Below are 6325 nucleotides of genomic sequence, written 5' to 3'. Positions count from 1 at the left end.
TTGAAGAGCTCCTGTGACCTTGACCTTGAAGCAAGGTAAACCAAACTGGTATCAAAAGATGGGGCTTACTTTGCCCTATATATCATATATAGGTGAGGTATTGAATCTCAAAAACTTCAGAGAAAATGGGAAAAATGGCTGGTTTTTAGACAACATTTATGGCCCCTGCGACCTTGACCTTGAAGCAAGGTCAAGATGCTATGTATGTTTTTTGGGGCCTTGTCATCATACACCATCTTGCCAAATTTGGTACTGATAGTGATAGACTGAATAGTGTCCAAGAAATATCCAACGTTAAAGTTTTCCGGACGGACGGACGGACGACTCGGGTGAGTACATAGACTCACTTTTGCTTCGCATGTGAGTCAAAAATACTCGCTTGACCAGCAAACTGCGGATTGTTGATGACAAAATTCTTCTTCAGTTCAATCCATCGCGCAAGCTCCTACCCGAAATAAACATGCCGCTTATCATAGCTGCGTCCACGAGCGAGTTTTTCGTCTCTTCTCTGCCTTGTTGAAAACCGTGTAGTCGGCAGGGAATCATTGCGTTTTGGTTTCTTCTTTTGACTTTGGTCGGAGTTCGATTTAACTGAGTGATCCCGGCCTCCATTTTGTTTTACACAAACTCATGATGACGTCTGACTTAGTTTGCTAGTGACGTGTCTTTGTGCGCATGTGGTGATGTACCAGATCTAAATTTAGATCTAAAAGTTAGGCAAGACCAGCCGGGACACAGTCCAAAATTAATTCGAAAAAAATTCGCAGTTCTTGACTCTTTGGGTGCAAGTCAATGAAACTTGGTATTTCTTCAAACGGATAGCTGCCTGAGGTATGACTAAAAGCCCTAGGAGATACGTGCACCGGGATTTGACAAGGTCAGTATCTTTAAATCCGAATATTACATAGTTATATGTTTTGGGAATCAGAAAATGATGAAGAATAAGATGACTTTATTTTTGAAATAATTTTAATTACAATTTTTAGATTTTTAATGACCAAACTCATAAATGAATTTTTAAGCCTCCAAGCTGAAATGCAATACCAAAGTTCGGCCTTTGTCGAAGGTTGCTTGACTAAAATGTTAATCCATTTGAGGGTGTGACAGTGCGGCCTCAACCTTCACAAAAATCCGGATATGCAGACGTTATCAAAGACATTTATCGAAAAAATGAAAAAAACGTCCGGGGATATCATACTCAGAAACTCTCGAGTAAAGTTTCATGAAGATCAGTCCAGTAGTTTTCTCTGAATCGCTGTACACACACACACATACAGACACTTACACACATACACCACGACCCTCGTTTCGAGCTGATTTAGGAAACCTTTTTTCCATGATTTTTGGACCAGAATGGCAAGTTTGAAACGGGTCTATAGTTTTTGAGTAACGGCTTCTTCAAAAGAGGTTTTACAACAGCTGTTTAACAGACTAGTGGAACTGAACCCGAAGAAAGTGACTCATTTATCAGATTGGTAATGATGGGGAGAAGGACGTCTAGTTTGGTAGGCATGGGGTTAAGTTCACATGTTTAGGTTTGGGTGGCTGAAACCGGTTTGCAGACAGACTCTGGACTGAAAGTCGAAAAATACGGACCAGAATATTGTGCCGAAAAAGCATCAGCAAGTTGGTCTGCTTCACTTTCGCTGTGAACTTGGGTTCTTTGTCGTGCGCATACGTGCACATGGGGGTGTTCGACCACCGAGTAGAGTCTGCACAGAGTTTACTATGGGAAACAAATCCCTCGCCGAACGTGGGAATCGAACCCACGCTGATAGCGACATCTGGTTTTAAAGCCAGCGCCTCTACCGACTAAGCCATTTCCCCGCTCGGGCTGGATGTAGTGCTCATGGGGGTGTTCGACCACCGAGTAGAGTCTGCACAGAGTTTACTATGGGAAACAAATCCCTCGCCGAACGTGGGAATCGAACCCACGCTGATAGCGACATCTGGTTTTAAAGCCAGCGCCTCTACCGACTAAGCCATTTCCCCGCTCGGGCTGGATGTAGACAATACTTTAGTATGCTTACTCCATCACAATGGAAAATAAAACGGATCATATCTTAATTTTTATATTCGTATTTTTCATCAACCCCTCACCCCATTGTCTCGTGATGTCTACATTTACATGACAATTATGCAGTATATTTGCATGCCTCTTTCTATCTGTATCTCTCGATCTCTCTCGTTTTCCCCTTGGGGTCTTTTTTGTTTCAAATTTGCACCAATCAAAGTGTCATGCCCGTAATCACCTGCGTGTTATAAGAAAAATATGAACGAGTTGCGGAAAAGGAAATTTATTCAGCTATCGCTCACTCGGCCTCAAGCCGATCATAACAGGTAAATGATTTCGCATGAACTGCATATTTGATTCAGACACTACACTCTGAACATTGTCTTGACACTTTAGTCTTGTTGGTGCTCTTCTAGTATATCCTTTAACGCCCAACTTCCGAAAGATGTTCCAAATGAACCAAACGAAGGGATAACGTATACAAAGTGTATAATGGTGACGGTGAAAGACTCATCTGGCAGATGACGCTGGGTAGCTGTCTTGTTGTTCTTGAAGCGGAACAACCACTGGACGAACTGCTGCGGCGGCGATCTGGATCAGCGTTGAGGCATTTCACCAGTGACTTGCACAAGATTGTCGCATAATGGAAGTCTTACAAGCTGGCTCCACAAACCAGTTCTTCGGAGATCTTCTTCTTCTTGTCGTTCGCTGTTAGATCGTCAGTCCGGACTGCAGGGCGAAACGTGCTGTCCTCTCCAAGTCCTCTCTGGGGCCGTATAGCTTCTTTTGTTACAACATCTGTAGCCCTGTCTCCTCTGGCCAGGTGGTGTCCGTCAGAGCACTGTCACTGTGGTATGGACACGCCTGCAGGATGTGCTCTGCTGTCTGATTCTTGCCACACGGACATAAGGGGGAGGGAACTAGCTTCGGAGATGGGTCGGGACACTCACAGATGTGGCTCAAGCTCCATCTCAAAGTTAACTTCTCGTAGTCAGCGCACGGCTAGGAAATATTTCCGAGTCTCGAAGTAACGACTTTCCTCTTGTGGTAAAATGATCCAGTGACGCGTTTTGATACATTCTGTGACGTCAACTTTTCTATGACGTAAATGGAACAGCACAGAATAAAAGTCGGATCACTCTCAGGAGTCGGGTCGTGATTTATACCGTCACACAAAGTATTTGGTATTCAATCTATAACGCAAAAAACCGCTAAACCTCTTAATGTTTGATTTTCATTGTTGTGTATGTAGTGTATGTAATAAATACAAACTTTTCTTTTTGCGAAGCTTCGGCAAAGACGCTTCGGTGTGGTCTGCAAGCCCTGTGTGTCGCTCAAAATCCCTTTCAATGTGTCAGCGTAGATCTGCTTTTGTGCTTCCCAAACTCTTTTGCGAATGCTCAAACAAAACTCCCTGGCTGTCTGTCTGTCTATCTTTGATCTCACACACACACACACACACACACACACACACACACACACACACACACACACACACACACACACACATACACACACACACACACACACACACTCTGTCTGTCTATCTCTGATCTCACACACACACACACACACACACGCTCACGCACACACACACACACTCTCTCTCTCTCTCTCTCTCTCTCTCTCTCTCTCTCTCTCTCTCTCTATCTCTCTCTCTCTCTCTCACCTCGGATGCAGGCTGGATGAAGACAATACTTTAGTATGCTTACTCCATTATAATGGAACATACAACTTAATTATTATGTCTGATTTGTTTTCGTATCTCTCATCAACCCCTCACCCCATTGTCTCGTGATGTATACATCTACATGACAATTATGCAGTATATGTGCATGCCTCTTTGTATCTGTATCTCTCGATCTCTCTCGGTTTACCCTTTGGGTCTTCCTTGGGGACACAGAATACGAATAAAGCAGATAAAAGAAGAAGACATACGAAAGAACAGAAAGAAGAACTACAGATTTGATGATTCACGAACCAAAACAAGCGGACAGAGGAGTAAGGGGAGGCTATTGTAGAATCAGATTGGTTATTAGTATATTGTCTATGTCTCGAAAGCAAGTATTGGTTTGTGAGTCAGACGCTTGATCCTCAGAAAAATGACAAAGAACAAAGTCACACACCGGTATTGCTCGTTTGCGATCAGCCTGAGACCCGGTTTTTCGGTTTTATCTTGCAAGCTATAATATATTATTAGAAGAAGAAAATGTGTCATCATTTTCACGAGTTTTCATTCACAAGCACCTGGTAAATAAATCTCATGTTCCCCGGGGAATAAATCCCCGGTTACCATAGTTGCAGGAAGCCCTATTACATGGATAATCAAAAGCAAACCCAATAGAAACGCTCGAGGATTCTCCGACTCTTTTCATTGGCGTTTCCTCAGAACTAAACAGACGACACGACACTGCTTTGCAAAGTTCCACAAACCAACTGGCAAACTGGCAAAAGTAAACAAAAAAACAAAACTACTTCAATAAATTCATCACAAACAAATTAGACCTACCGATATGTTATGTCTTCTTACCGGCAAAGTCATGGAGTGCGTGTATCTTTGTGTGAGAAACACGAACGTCAAGTTCAAGTCAAACCAATTGACCCCTGACACACACATCGTGTTTTGACCCGTGCACAAGACGTTGTATCGATAAACGAAGCACAAATAAGAAATAATGATAAAAGCAAAGAAAATAGCAACAAGATATGCAAACATCGCACAAAGCCCAGCAAGCAGATTGACAGGTCTAATGAAAAACAAAGAGGTACTGAGTCGGAAACAAGATCGCGATTCTTTCCTTCGCTGCACGACGCAAATCTTCTGTGACCTTTGACCCAGCTTAATACTCACAACTGAAAGCCGAGGGAGTGGAATACCGAGATTATTATTATGGGATTTAGCAAGTGTACATACAACGTTAACCTTTTCTTTCCCTTCATACACGTACCATGAAAGCCGTTCTTCAACACAAAACAGTCATCACCAACACATCCTAATTGCAAAGACCGATGCAGGTCCTGATAAAAACAGCGTTCAACATAAAAAGTATAGAAAAGCAGTGTCACGTGTATTTAATCGTTTCTTTCACGTGTATGAATTATTTATTACACGTGTATTAATCATTTATTACACGTGCATTAATCACGTATTATACGTGTATTAATCATTTATTACACGTGTATTAATCTTTTATTACACGTGTATTATTCATTTTTTACACGTTTATTGGTTATGAGCCAAACGGCTTTCCATACTTCCACCACCACCTTCGAACCCGCTTTGGAAAAGTCAAGAAGATTTAAAGCTTTAAACAGCATTACAGAAACATGATCTGTCAGCACGTCATCGACACTTTTAAGACGAGAATTTGCATTAAGGGACATAACTGCTTCCAGTTTGTACTCGTACTATAACAAAGTGAATTATGATTCCGTCCCTTGAAAGCTATAGTTCGCTGTCGCGGCTGCTGCTTGATGTGACAAGGTCCGACCATTCTGTTTAAGCGAACCCATCCCCTCCCCACTTTAACTCTCCCCACCAGCCTCCCCACCCCCACCCCCACCACCCCAAAAAAGGACGAAGAATGTGTTTCATTAAAAGAAGCAACAATTGCAAGTAGAAGAAAAACATGCAAGACATTTTGATCAGAAAATTCGCTGAAACTAAAATCGCCGCAAGAAAACGTGTCTGTTCATTTCAATGAAAGTGTATGTGTGTGTGTGTGTGTGTGTGTGTGTGTGTGTGTGTGTGTGTGTGTGTGTGTGTGTGTGTGTGTGCGTGCAGTGCGTTTGTGCGTGCGTACATGTGTGTGAGTGTGTGTGTGTGTGTATGCGTGTGTGTTTGTGTGTGTGTGTGTGTGTGTGTGTGTGTGTGTGTCTATGATTGTGTGTTTGTTATTTAGAGAGACGGTATTTTAGTGGGACAAAGTGAGGTAGACAGACAGAACACTTCTCTCTCTCTCTCTCTCTCTCTCTCTCTCTCTCTCTCTCTCTCTCTCTCTCTCTCTCTCTCTCTCTCTCTCTCTCTCTCTCTCTCTCTCTCTCTCTCTCTCTCTCTCTCTCTCTCTTCCAGCTCAATCTATTGCTAATGCTACGCCCATACTGACATGTAAATCCCCCATCACCCTTCAGCAGTCCTATACTGTTCTTCAAATCTCATTTCCCCCTTGCTTTAAACAGTCAACATATTTAACTCTTCAATGCGCTGTATCTCTCCAACAATCTCCACATTAAACATATTATCTCGGTTTTGAGGCGAGTAGGCAGCCAAGTTCACCTAATCTGATCTTGCGCACCATGGCAGCCATTCTT

Source organism: Littorina saxatilis, linkage group LG3, assembly GCF_037325665.1.
Source record: "Littorina saxatilis isolate snail1 linkage group LG3, US_GU_Lsax_2.0, whole genome shotgun sequence".
NCBI lineage: Eukaryota > Metazoa > Mollusca > Gastropoda > Littorinimorpha > Littorinidae > Littorina > Littorina saxatilis.
The sequence above is the reverse complement of the archived record's forward strand: the minus strand, read 5'-3'. Positions refer to the sequence as shown.